We start from the raw sequence: 13,553 nt of genomic DNA, 5'->3' as shown, positions 1-13,553 counted from the left end.
TTTAGACTTGTGTATGTTGCCCCCCCACTCACACACACACAAACATGTCTAGCTCATTATTGGCAAATGCAAGGGGTGAAATATTGACAGTGTTTGTGTGCCTACAAATGTATTTAGTGTGTGTGATTGCAAGTGTGTGTTTGGCAGCCACCTGGTTTCATCTCAGTGTGCTACCAAGGAGACATCAGCCATTTCCACCTGCCTCCTTGTTCCAAATGTCTTTGTGCTCCAAATAACAGGAAAAAAAAAATAGACTTACCCTCGTTTGTTTTTTATTCATTGCAAAGTTCCCTAATTAAAGACTGAAGGAGAAGTAGATAACTTTTCCCAACTCCCCCCCCCCCCCACAAGCAGCGTTTTATTTACTGTATATATTAAAGTTGAATGTATTATGGAGTAGAACATTGATTTTTAATGATTTTGTAATGCAGCTCTTATATTGGAGCTCATTAAATGACGCTGGTGTACCTAATATTTTGACTTAGGGAAAAAAGTTACATTGCAGTCCTGTTTTAGCATGTTTATTACACAATATGAGCATATGTGATTTAAATATTTCTGTGACTTTTTTAAATTATGTCCATTTGTTATGGGGTTACATTATTTATTTTTTTTAATTGCTGAGCGGGCCACATCAAATGCTCTCGAGGGCCACAGGGTTCCCACCCCACATTTAAGTAGTCATATGTGTAGCTGTCAATCATAAATGTCAATCATGTGTTTAACGCATTGTTAATACTCAATTATTTACTTTTAGAATTCTTCCAAAATGAATTTAATTTGTAATGATACTTAGCTTTTGGCATGAAACAGTTGAGACAGTGGCCATTGCATATCGTGTAGAATTTTAAGATAGTCCTTCACTGTATTTGAACAACTATGATTATATTGTTTAAGCTAGTAATATTTGTAAACATTTGGATTGTCAAATATAATTTTTCTGGAGTCGAAACCTGCTGTACATAACCAAGGTCCAAATATCAAAATTGGCAGCCATATTTCATTCATACATCTCGTGACATTAAAGTAATCAAAATGTGTCATCTTAACTGAAAGGGAGATGACCTCATTTTTATCCACAATTTATAAAAACACAAATATTACACAAGTCAAGTCAAGAGCATCACCGAAAAAGCAAAAGTACAGAAAGTAGCGCACGGCAACTAAGAGTGTTCATATCAAATCATGTTCGTAAGTGGACTTGTTGGCGTGAATATGGCGAAGCAAATCACGTAGAAAAGTGTTGTCATGTTTTAATCATTTGTAAAGTGGCGACGGTATAAAGCGGCTAATGAGGGAGCACATTTAACAGGTGTGAAAAGGAGACCTATTTCTGCTCTTGGTTTCACCCTGAAGAGCTCAGTTTCCTTGACAATGTTTGTGTATACACGTGACAGCTTCATGCCTGTCATACTGCATGAAATGCTGCAATTAGCTCCAACGTACCTGTACATAGGATTATCCATCCATGTTGGTGCTATGAAATGAGTGCGCTGATCCAAATTATTGTTCCTCCTCAGCAAATATAATATATCAACCTTGGATTAATCATCATTAATCAAGCACGCCAAGTCTGCCAACATGTCTAATTGTATGCATGGTGTAACATGTGTAGAAGGCATACCGGAACATTTGTTGTTCCAATTCTGTATTTGACCAATATAAAAAAAAATTTAAAAAAAAAATACAGTTTTTTGTTTCAATTTAAAGAAAACCATGACATTAATTTTGTGTCAATAAGCGTGAACCTCAGATTTTTAAGCAATTGTTTTTATTTTATTATTTATTTATTTTTGCAATTTGATTGGCTATCATAGAATAGCGGGGCTTATCCTCCCTACAACACCAGTGGGATTCACAATAATGCCTGAACACCGTTCTCAGTTCATCAGTACGGCACTTATATTAGTCATTATATGCAGAGATTAATGTGAGTGCTGACTGAGTGCCATTTGTTTTCATTCAATTGCTAAAAAAACAGATACTAATTAGCAATACGCTTGCAGCATGAAAGGCTAAACTATGGTTGTTTTAAATACAATAAGAGTGATTCTCTTTGTTTTATATTTAGTGGAGCAGTGAACTTTAAAAGGAAGTGGTATTGTGCTGCTTATTATAAAATGTATTGAGTCGCGTTCAATACGACCATGCAGCTCGTATTTCAAGTAAGTGCTCAAACAATGGCTCTTATCTCAAAACAACTCTCATGTTAAGTCACTCCTATCTCAATGCACCAATTTTAATTTGGAATTTTCTTAGGTTGTATGTGTCAATTCTGGCAGTGCCAAATAAACAGCTTGAACTAAGTACACTTTGCCTCTTATTACAGGAACTGTGCAAGCTAGAGGAGTAAGAACAGGTGCTAAGGAATACGATAAAACAGGTGTTTTAGGTTTAAATGCGTTAAAAAAATACGGGGATGCTCATAAAACATTTTTTTTCCTGAACTGTGGGTAGTTCTGGAATGTATCCGTCATGACCATCAGGGTTTTACTGTATTCCTTAGCAGAGTTTGTGTTCTTTGTGTTTACATTTCACAATTTAAAAGTGGTTAACTTGGTTTCACATGGGTGTAATAATTAAAAAAGAAAAATGTGACTCCATGGATTTATCTTCAAATTAAGCCAATGTCATCCACAATAGGTTGAGGTTGTCGTAATTTTACAACTGCATGGCTGTCAATGTTTACAAGTCCTAAATGAAGCTGTTAGGGATGGCAAGTTTATTATTATTATTTATCATTTGATTAATATTATAGACATTTCAGCCTCATCAGATGACCTTTGCTAGAAATGTACCTCAGTGCCGTAAATGAATGTGTTCATTTTGTTTAGATCAAATCAGAAACAACTAGACACACAACATAAATGAGTCAAATCACGCAATATTTGGCAATAATACGATTCTTATCAATTTCAAACAATACATTATTTTTTTTTAAATCTTAATATTTTACATTATATCATCAGTATGTGAATTAGAGCCATTAAAAGTTGCATATGGTGCTTCAACTTCATCTCAATTGGAGAGCGAGAAATATTACAGAATAATTGTGCAGATTTGTGGTAATATAAACATTGCGTTGGTTAATGATAATATTGACATGGAGACCTTTGCTAATATGTAAGCCAGATGGCTGACCAACTTGCCCTTTAGGAAGCTTACGATGAGCCGCGTTTGTATCTATTATCTATTTGCATGTGCGTGGAATAAGCAACACAATTAGGAATCTGTCTTCTGCACATTGTGTTTTTCTTCTAATTCTAATTCTAAACCAGTAACAACACCCATAACTAGTGTAGTTGTATTGATTACATTGACTTTACGGTAAAGCTTTCTTTGACATATTTGTTAGGTTTAACTGGGAGGTGACAAATAATTGGAGTGTGTAAAGCTCTGGGACTGATTGTAAACCTAATTGTAGGCCCACCCAAGCATAGTGAATTTAATGTCACACTATTTTGTCTATAACGATAAGTCCTGGGTGTAGTCCCCCCCGTTGTGGCCAAAGTCAGCTTGGATAGGCTCCAGTTTCTGGAAAACCTGAATGGAATGAGCGCAATAGGGATGCATGGGTGTTATTTCATTACAACAAAAATGCAATGAAAGCGTGACTGCAGGCATTAATCTACTTAACAGCAGGTGGAGGAATATAAATGTTGGCGGCAGCAGTGGGTTATCCATTGGGGGTGGGGGCGGGCTTTGATTTTTGTTTTTAGAATAAAATTGCAATATCATGGAGAAACAGAGAATGAACATGGACACACGCAACATATTGGGAATGTCTACTGGAACACTAATCAAAGTTAAAGACGGCTTCTCAAGATCAACTCCGATATTCTTCATGCAACTTGGCAGTAATAAATATAATAATAGTTGTAATAATATAATAATAATCCAAGAGACATCCTCCTTCTACAAATATAGAGAATCACACAAGATTTCAGCATTTTTCCTGAAAGTCAGCTGAGGCCAAACGATCCGATGCTTCGATTATCCTGTTATGTGTGATGTGTTAAAAGTGTTTTTTTTTTTCCCTCCCCTACCTGCTTGAAAAACAATTTTGGGCTCGTCAACCAAATTTCTCAAATGAGACAATTTGTAATTTAAATGAGCTGAATTCATGTTTTTAAAATGTCTGAGCACAGCTTGTCTTCGAGACTCTTATGTTTCTTGGTTTTGGGGGGTCACATAGACTCTAATTGGATGAATGATTTGTACATGGCTCGACAAATCTGCTCGTTTTGCCTGCGACATCACGCTGGTGTTTACTCACGTATGTTTGCTTGTGTGTGGGATTACACAAACATAATCACACTTATGTTCACTAAACAATGGCCAAAAAAAAAAGAACACATTTGCAAGAATCATCTAGCACAGCCCAAACTACTTGTTTACGTTGGCCTGCGAGGCATCCTCGGCCAATTTTTATGGCATTGGAGAATTCGGCGTAAAAAGTAAGCAGACAAGCACTTCTGAAAGGTTTTCTGGCTTTCTAGCTTGTCGGAGCAATCAAGGTCCACCCTTAGGGATGGTGATGGGGGTGGTGAGCTGGTGACTACTGGCATTTTCCCTGCAATCTGTTCTAAGAGTGAGTTTACATTTTGATTTAATAAGGCCCAAAGGCATGGCCTCGAACAAGAATCAATCATGGAGGGCTGCAGCACACGAGGCTGCGGCCAGCGTCAAACACGAAACGTGATGACTTGCTGGGGTCAGTACAGCCACAACTAACTCACTCACTCACTCCCCTCACTATTCACTTCACACACACCGACGAAGCAGCGGTCCAGTTGTGTCAGGCTATATCTCTCATAAAAAACACACTTTTCATCTATCCAACGACCAAAGACTGCCCGACCGCGTTATTGTTTGAGACTTAAATAAAATATTGCCCGTCTTGCCATGTGAATAAATGCAAATGTATTGAAAGCGCTAAATCACAAGCGGCCTGGGGACATCATAGCCTGCAGGGCCGCACTTTCTTTCTCTGTGTTCCACTTCTCATTACCTAGCTCCCTTGATATGGCCCCCAAGCCTCCTGATGGAACATTCATAATTGATTCGGATTCCAGGCCCTCATTACCAACAAGTGACTCTCTATCGGTGTGTGCAGATTCAGCTCCAGAGGGCCAAGTTCTTTGGAGTGTGAGTTTTACCTCCTCTTCTGTCACCCTCCTGTGCCTCCGCTGTGTGTGTGGGAGTGCGTGTGAGTGCCTCGTGGACACATGCGCACTAAAAGATTGAACTCCTTTGTTGTGCATGCCCACGAAACACATCTTAACTGCTGCAGCAGCTGTTGCCACAACGGTAATGATATTAAAACTGTCATATACGGCAAGTGAACCTGAACAAAAACACAGTCTGAAATAAGGACGAGTGACAGAGAGAGGGACACAAAAACACACAACGTAAGTCCCACAAAAATCTAGAGCTGAATCTAAAAAAACATTCTGGAACATTCATCACCATTACATATACGGTATTTGCAACCTGTGTGAGGTCGGAAAAAAAATCCAAAATAAATTCAAGAAGGGTTTAAATAAATCATTGAATTAAAATATCATTAAGATCCATGTTAAGTCTTAGCCACAGCTACATATCATCGCGCTTACATTTACTGAACTGGAAGCAACACGCGTGTAAACATACATCGTAACATGCATAAATAACAGGAAGTGCGTGTGTGTGTGTGTGCCATTGTGGAGCAACATATGTATGTATATCGCCAATTTCCCGTGTTTGTTTAATGGTCGATGCTTTGAGTGTTGTTTTGACCACAACAGAGGTGTGTGTACATATGTCATTGATTGGTGTCTTGCGATTGTGTGCGGCTTCATTGACAGTGTTTATTGAATCTGTTCATTTAAACAGCAGACAGCTCGCCACATCCGCATTCGGAGGAGGCCCAATTACGATCTGGCAATATTCAATCCTAAGCGACGACCTAGCTCGGAATTAGGGCAATGTGTGTGTGTGTGTGTGTGGGAAACTTGGTATTGTCGTTTATAGTGTAAATCCAGCCTGTTAATTCCTTGTTAGCACGGCATTTGAACAAGCGTATGCTTCTTTTAACACTAAAATCCGGCAAGGACTATAAATGAATGCTTGAATGAATTTATTGTCCACTTAATCGGCCCCATCAAAGAGGCCCACTCACTACACAATGCCCTTCCACAAAACAAAAGACAAACACACAATGAATTGTCGAAAGCGTAAACTGTAGATGCTGCAAAATGAGCACCGACTCTATATTTTCTACTGACCAAGTGTCCTGATACTTTCGATTATCTGCAGGTGAAGAGATCATGGACTTGGTGTGTGTGATACCGAAAACATCCTGCCCATGTGATGCCATAACGAGTGTTGCATCCTCGACCTTGTCTAATGGCCCCTTGGTCGTATTTACCAAATGGCGTGTGGGCATGGTTGCAAAAGAGATGGATGGACTGACCATGAGGCAATCACATCCACGAGAGTGTCTGCTTGTTTTCACCACCACCTCCTTACAACAAACATGAAGGATTTCACTACCGATAGTTGTCAGGAGAAGGTCATGACCAACACTTTTTCTGGAGGTAGAGAGTGATTTTTTAAACAACACATTCCCCCTCCCCTTCTTGCATTGCGTGAATCTCAACGAGGGCTTTTTTTGTGTCTTTTCATGCACCGCTGAAGGGGCCACAACAGGAGAGGGCGGCAGGAGCATCCAAATTGGGCAGGAGGACGGCCGTGGTGGTAATGGCTGCCAGGCTTGTCAGCCTTGGTAATACAGAGCATGACACTGCGGGATAAATACCTGCGTGACAAATAAATGTGTCGGCGAAGAGGTATTCATCGCAGGCTGTGTACGACGTGTGTCCTTATGACAAAGGAGAGAGACATTTGTCAGTCTGTTCCACAGATGGTCCCACGGTGCCGGTGATGTATGGCCTCGGTGTAATTGGCTACAGAGAGAGCGAGAGAACAAAAAAAACACATTGAATTTTATTCATTTGGTCCCAACCAAGGTTGTTATAGTGAATGTAAAATAAAAATAAAAATGAAAATTCTTTAAAAAAAAAAAAAAACACCTCACTGAAACCACATTGCATTTTCATAAAAACTAAATTGATTTATTTCGGTATTGTTGTACACTTTAGAAGAACAAAGGTCAACAGAGAATTGCAGTTTACGTTACTACACAATAATTAGCTGCCTTTTTATTTTTAGATTGTATCATAAAAAAATAAATTATAATACTAAAACTAAACTAAAATGAAGCATTTCCCCCAAAATAAAAACTAATAAAAAAATAACAAAATTTCTCTAAAACCTAAAAAAAATTAACTGAAAAAAATAAAAAAGTAAAAACTACATAAAACACTATTGAAAACAGGCAGTCTCTTTAGTATAATTTCTCTTTGCTGCAATGCTGTCATTTTTTTTTTTCGTCCTTGCATGGCAAGCTGTCCCTCTATGACTTTATCATTTTTTTTCATCCGCTCACTGGTTGGTCAGAGCAACACTTGCAACATCCAATTTAAACACATCTGCACTGAATTTATTTACATGTATAATTTTTTTCATGTTATTAAATGCTACATATATTGATTCTGAACTGCTCAGGATGATATACTTGAAACAGTTGTGTGCTGTTCTACACTATTGTGTTTCTTTTGCATAGTATTTAATCTTTCTATAATTGCCACTGCTGTTATTAAAAGATGCATTAAGTCGATTAAGTCCCCATTGAAGGCGTAGCTGCCAACTTGATATATCTTTTGGTTTTAACCACAATGACTAACAACAAAAATCATTAAGCATAGTTGTTTTTTTCTTTTTGTGATTTGGCTTGATTAGATCTAGAGTACACGCGCATACAAGCATGACAACATAAGCAACTCTCTAAAGGATATTTCTTTTTCGAAAGTAGATACAGCAGCAACATGTGAATGGTGCATCCTTTACAATTATAATGAGTCAATATTGGCATCGGAGGTAATTGATTGGACCTTCTCCCCGATCAATACGGTACATTTATGTATCTATGAAGATGTTGTACCGAACAACCCAGATAGAGTCATTCAATCCAATCTAGTTGGAGTGCAAAGGGTCAAATCTGCGATGGCCGTGTGATGTGAACCGAACCCACTGAGCAGAAAGACCCAGTCGACCCTAAATGGCCTTGCCGTTCACCCTGCATGTGATTAATCGCTGGTCAATTAGCCCGAAAACGCCGGTGCCTATGTAGCGACAGTCTTCTCACTTACTCCCCTACCACTGCTTTAATGACTTTCCCCACTTCATGTTTTATTTTTACATCTCCAGTGCTCAGCGCAAACTGCAAAGGACACCCTGCGAGCAAAAATGATCAATTATGCATGCCATGAAATATGTATATCTTTTGTTTATTCGATGGGACTACTCTGATATTTTCGTTTTTTTTTTTCTTCTTCTCTCAGGGAATTATCAAGACAATACAGAAGACATTTGTTTGATTGCGCACACGCCAGACAATGTTGATCTTGGACAGCTCTGATTAGCATGACCCATGGATGACTTGCTGAGTACATCACGGTGAGCCCAAATCTTGTCAGTGGTTTTTCATCGGCACCTCAAACCAGCTGGTAAATCCTCGTCGAGTTAAAGCTTTTGGCGGAATGATGTCCCGCACGTTGAACTGAGAGAAAATAGATGTTCCTGTTTTATAGCGCTTGAGGTTGCCGGGTTTACAGACTTCAGAGCGGGGCGAGAAACAATGTCGCCTCATTTCAAACACCACCTGAGGCCAACACGCTACTCTTCCCATAAGGCACTACGGGAAATAGTGGTGGGTTTTAGAGAACCTTAAGTAGCCTCTTAAATATCACAACCTGTTGCACATGTCAATGCCACAGTATCAAATAGTTTTTCTCGAAAAAAACCCCCCAAAAAACAATACAGTTGAGCAGAGATGGACAAAATAATTGATTCAATTAATTATTTGGATTTTGCGGAATGGGGGATTGAAACAAGTGACGCAAGCAGTGCATACTTGGCTTCAACGATTCAGTCTCATTTAGTTTGTAGTCTAACAAAGAAAAACAATAAAAGCAGCTGGGGGAAGCTCCAATCATACAGACATCCACCTTCGGCAGCGTTATTGCGCTCACAACAACACAGGCATTAAACGGGAAATCAATTTAGAAAATCTGAAGAGAACATCCGTGGACACTGAAGTGGTTAATCAGTTGGAAAACTTGAACTTTTAATTTATGATCATGCAAAACAGAAATAAACATATCAATGCTCATTTTTACTACACCACACTGTACTTTATAAGTAGAAACAAAGAAAATGTTCCGCTAAACGGAACACAGCCATAAAGACCAAGGAACTCTCCAAACAAGTCAGGGACAATTTTTTCTAGACGTTAAATTCAGGGCTGAGTTAAAAAAAACAAAAAAAAACCACAAATAAATCTTTGCCGATCCCTCAAAGCACCATCAAATGCATCATAAACAAATAGACATTCCAAATCAATCAAATAGTGCTCAGATAAAAAAAAAAATAATTTGAATTTGCGGTTGTAATGTACCAAAATGGATAAAAAACGTTTTTACAAGGCACTGTAGATTCTAGGAGTCTACGCAGTGCTCAAAAAGAAACAGAACAATCTTAGGAAGTAAAGCCAGAGATTAAAGTTGTGCTGACACAAATTAAAGCTTCAAGCAGGCCGCTTCCACGTTGTTTATCTCCATGCGTACTAATGTGATCCGAGCCAAAGGACTCGGGCCCGACCGCTGACCCTAAACACCGCCGAGCCACATGGAGACAGATCGTCCGATTAAAGCACTCTAATAGAGCGGGAGAAGTGACGCCAATTAGATTAAATGTGCTAGATATTCACCGGGCCTTCTAATTTTTCTCCTGGCAGAGAAGCAGAGGGCAACCGAGACATGCATAACATAAGTTAATGGTCTCATTACAGTATACAATTCCTCCAGTCCGCGGAGAGAAGGTGTCATCGGTCATGACATGAACACAAACACGCCGACTGCACTTAGCGCCGGGAACAAAGTCCTGCTCCGCAGCCGGCATGATGTTTCAATATATATTAATATTTAATATGAGGCCACCCAGACTGTGGGAGGAAAAGCAGAACATGCTACTGCCGCGCCCTTTGAATTATTAAGCGTTAAAAAATCATCTCCATTCCCTAAAGTCTTGGTTGCATTCATTAATATCGTGTAGTTTAAGAAGCTGCAGAAACAAGCCGCTGCTCCAACAAGGTGAAGCCATTCCTGAGGTGATCATTGAGGCTTGTAAGAAAAAAGCTCTTACATCAGCCATTGAAAGAGCCATGACAAGTTTTGGAACGATCCAAAAAAAAAGGGTGACAATCAGTTTTCAGTTTGTGATGATCCTTTTCAGAGTTCATCATTTGTCAGACAGACATCGATTGGCTTGTTTGGCCTTGGCGGTCTTTACAATTACAATTTATTTGGACGCGATAAGAAGTTTGGCAGATGATTGAAGGATTTCATTTCAAAGCTGAACATTTTCCTCTACCAATCTTATTATTACGATTTTGTTCTTTGCTGACTTCTCTTCGAAAAGCCCTTAACCTCGCACAACGAAGTACCACCAACAAGGTCATAATTCCAAAGCAGGAATTTCAGCGTGAGTCTCGAGGTGAGTTGGCATCGCACATTAACTCAAGGTTGACACAAAAAAAAAAAAAAGAATCCAAAGCTAGAAGAATGTTGAAGTAAGGAGTGAAAGTCAGCAGATATAAAGCAAATACCCCCGAAACAGTCCAAAGTTGTGCAAAAAATTATCCAACATCTGCAAAAGTAGGGCATCAACATCAGGAACAAAACACATAGGAAATGGCGAGGCACACTGATGACGTCGAGCAAGAGGATGATGATGATGATGAACCAGACATTGAAATGGGGAGGAGGATGCAGCTAAAATGACACAGACACTAATTACAAACCCATAAACAGGTGAAATCTGAAAAAGCGACGGGCAATCAAATGAAGGCAGGAAGTAACACAGACAAGATATGAACAATAAAGCGGTAATAACAACAAGAGTGAACTGCAATAGCAATGACATAAAGTCAACTTTTAAAAAGCAAAATGAATATTATCTATGCCCTATTTATATTCAGACCACTCTGTGTGGCAAGCAAGACTCTCTAAATTCTAAAACATGAGCTCAGGTAGTTGATGAAGGTAATGAATGTGAATTATTGTAAAGCCACACTCGAACTCGGTTACACAATTTACAACATGTACAAGGAGGATGATGTAAAGAAAATAACAATTGGTCATTAGCATATTTTTAATTTTGGTCAGGTGGGGCAGAGGTGGATGACTTCTTGCATTGCAATAATGAAAAACATAACAATAATAATAATAATAATAATAAGACATATTGAGTGTTCAGTGACCTTCTGAAATGCAATCAAATTGGTCTTAATTAATGTTAATTTTTCTGGTCATTCAGTCATCACGTTAAGGTGCCATATTGAGAAAATAATCAGATTTGGAGAGCCTACATCTTGATGATTCAATTGACTTGACGGGGATTTGTTGCATGTTGATTTTCGACCATTCTTGCTTGGTCATTAATTTGAAACTTGTCATGAACAGGCCAAAGTTTAGATGCAATCTGATGTTTCACCTCTTAAGGTCCAACTTCTGAAATGCATAAGAGGAAACGTGCGTAAGTAGATGGGAAAGACAGATGTGGCTCGGAAAACCCTAATTTTAGGGTTCTGGCACGAATCCGTACAGCTTTTTTCTTACTTTAAGCACATGGGAGAATACAACCCATAAAATGCTCCGACTATTAAGTTGTCATTTTTTTGTATTCATGAGCCCTTGACTTGTTCACGCGCCTCGCTGCCTTTTTAGATTTTTTTTTTTTTGTGGAGGCATTTCTATAGCAGCCACTTGCTGCTTTTTCACACTCGGGCCTCAGAGGGATATGTGTAAAGCAGCATCTTGAACCTTAAGCGTAATGCTAATCAGGTTAAAAAAAAAGAGAGAAAAAAAAGAATGGTTGAAGGAAAGATAATACGTTTCCAACTTATAGACTTGGTGCTCAGAGAATGGATTTGAATTGCAGTTCATAGCTGCTCGTTAATCTTCATCACTGTCTGCAATCGGGGCGTATTTGCATCTGTGTGTGGCCCACGTCAGATTCAAATACAGTGAACTGTACAGCAAAAATTGAGATAGAACAATAAAACGGGTACCATGGACAACATTATGCATCTTTAAGGACTTTTGGTTAGCAAGATAATTAGCATGCTTGTTCAAATGGGCTCGACAATGAACTATTTCACGTTTATGTGCTAAACTGACTGACTAGTATGTTTTTACGGAAGGTTTTAAATACATATTGTTACTCACTATAATCGTTATTTGGCTTTTTATTTTTTACTTCAATACATTTACTGGCTGAAATGTTAAAAAAACAAAAAAAAAACACCAATGATAAACCGTAGATAATCTTCCATTTCATCTGCCTCTGCCCTTGCCAGCGGGAATGGAGGCAATCGGGTTGCCACAAATAATAATGAGATTCTCTAACAATGGCTGAAGGGATGCAGAGAAAAATCAAAAAGCATCATTCCTGGGCGGTAATCATAGCGAAAGAAGATGACGTTGAATAGGAAGGACCAGCTTCACATTATTCCCAGCAAGGACCAGATGGCAGCGTTCTCCTCGTCTCTGGTCTGTTTGTAAACAAATGTTCATTGCTTGCCCCTGTTGACGCTAATTCAATTCTGTCCATGACAAGAGTGGAAAAAAACAAACAAGCAATTGCCTGTAATTATTTCTCAAACAGCTGAAACACACTGGCAAGCAATAGTGGTGAAACCTTTTCAAACTAGAGATCATTTCAGTTTTTATGATACTAAGTTTATAACAAAAAAAAAATATGTGACATTCAAAAACAGCTGGGTAAAAAAATAACCCAAATTGGGTCTAATAGGGATCGACCCAACTTTTTGGCATACTCACTGAACCCAAAATGTTGGGTCGAATGAATGAATGAACACACAAAAAAGCCCCTAAAAATTGTATCGTTCCAAAAAGTTAGTTTGGTCACTTTTTGAGCAAGTTTGTTTGTTTGTTTTTTTGACACAACTGTTTTTATCGAGATCAATAAATTAAATGAGGAGAATTTTGAGATTTGCTCGGAGTTTTATTTCTTTTAAGACTTGCATGCGCAACCGAAACTTAGTCATTTACAGTATACACAAAGATGTATTTACTGAGACTTCTATAAGGCTGATTGGTCAAATCCGGCGCAGGGTGTCTTGAACATGTGCTGGGTACAAATAATTTACAAGACCGTTGAGGCATTCTGGAGTGAAATGTGCTGCCTAATGTCGAGAAGCTTGGTGTCATTCACAGGTCATGGCTCTTTCAACACGATAAAGAGACAGACACCTAATATATATATATATATATATATATACAAATCTAATTGAATCTCTTCTATGTTGCTGTTTACTTTAAGTCCATGTCATTGATGTTAATTGTGTTGCCATGGACACATATTTGAGA

General features: G+C 38.6%; 1 protein-coding gene across 1 annotated transcript in view; it reads right to left on the bottom strand.

Moving 5' to 3' along the window:
• Window positions 1-13,553, bottom strand: part of rttn (rotatin) — a 171,668-nt gene that overhangs the window by 76,465 nt on the left and 81,650 nt on the right. Inside the window, exon 2 of the mRNA XM_088282799.1 lies at window positions 6,800-6,947. The gene's annotated coding sequence lies outside the window, so the exon portion shown is untranslated. The remainder of the gene's footprint in view (window positions 1-6,799; window positions 6,948-13,553) is intronic.

Source organism: Idiotropiscis lumnitzeri, chromosome 19, assembly GCF_059441095.1.
Source record: "Idiotropiscis lumnitzeri isolate Australia: NSW breed Sydney's pygmy pipehorse chromosome 19, RoL_Ilum_1.0, whole genome shotgun sequence".
Lineage (NCBI taxonomy): Eukaryota > Metazoa > Chordata > Actinopteri > Syngnathiformes > Syngnathidae > Idiotropiscis > Idiotropiscis lumnitzeri.
The sequence above is the reverse complement of the archived record's forward strand: the minus strand, read 5'-3'. Positions and strand labels throughout refer to the sequence as shown.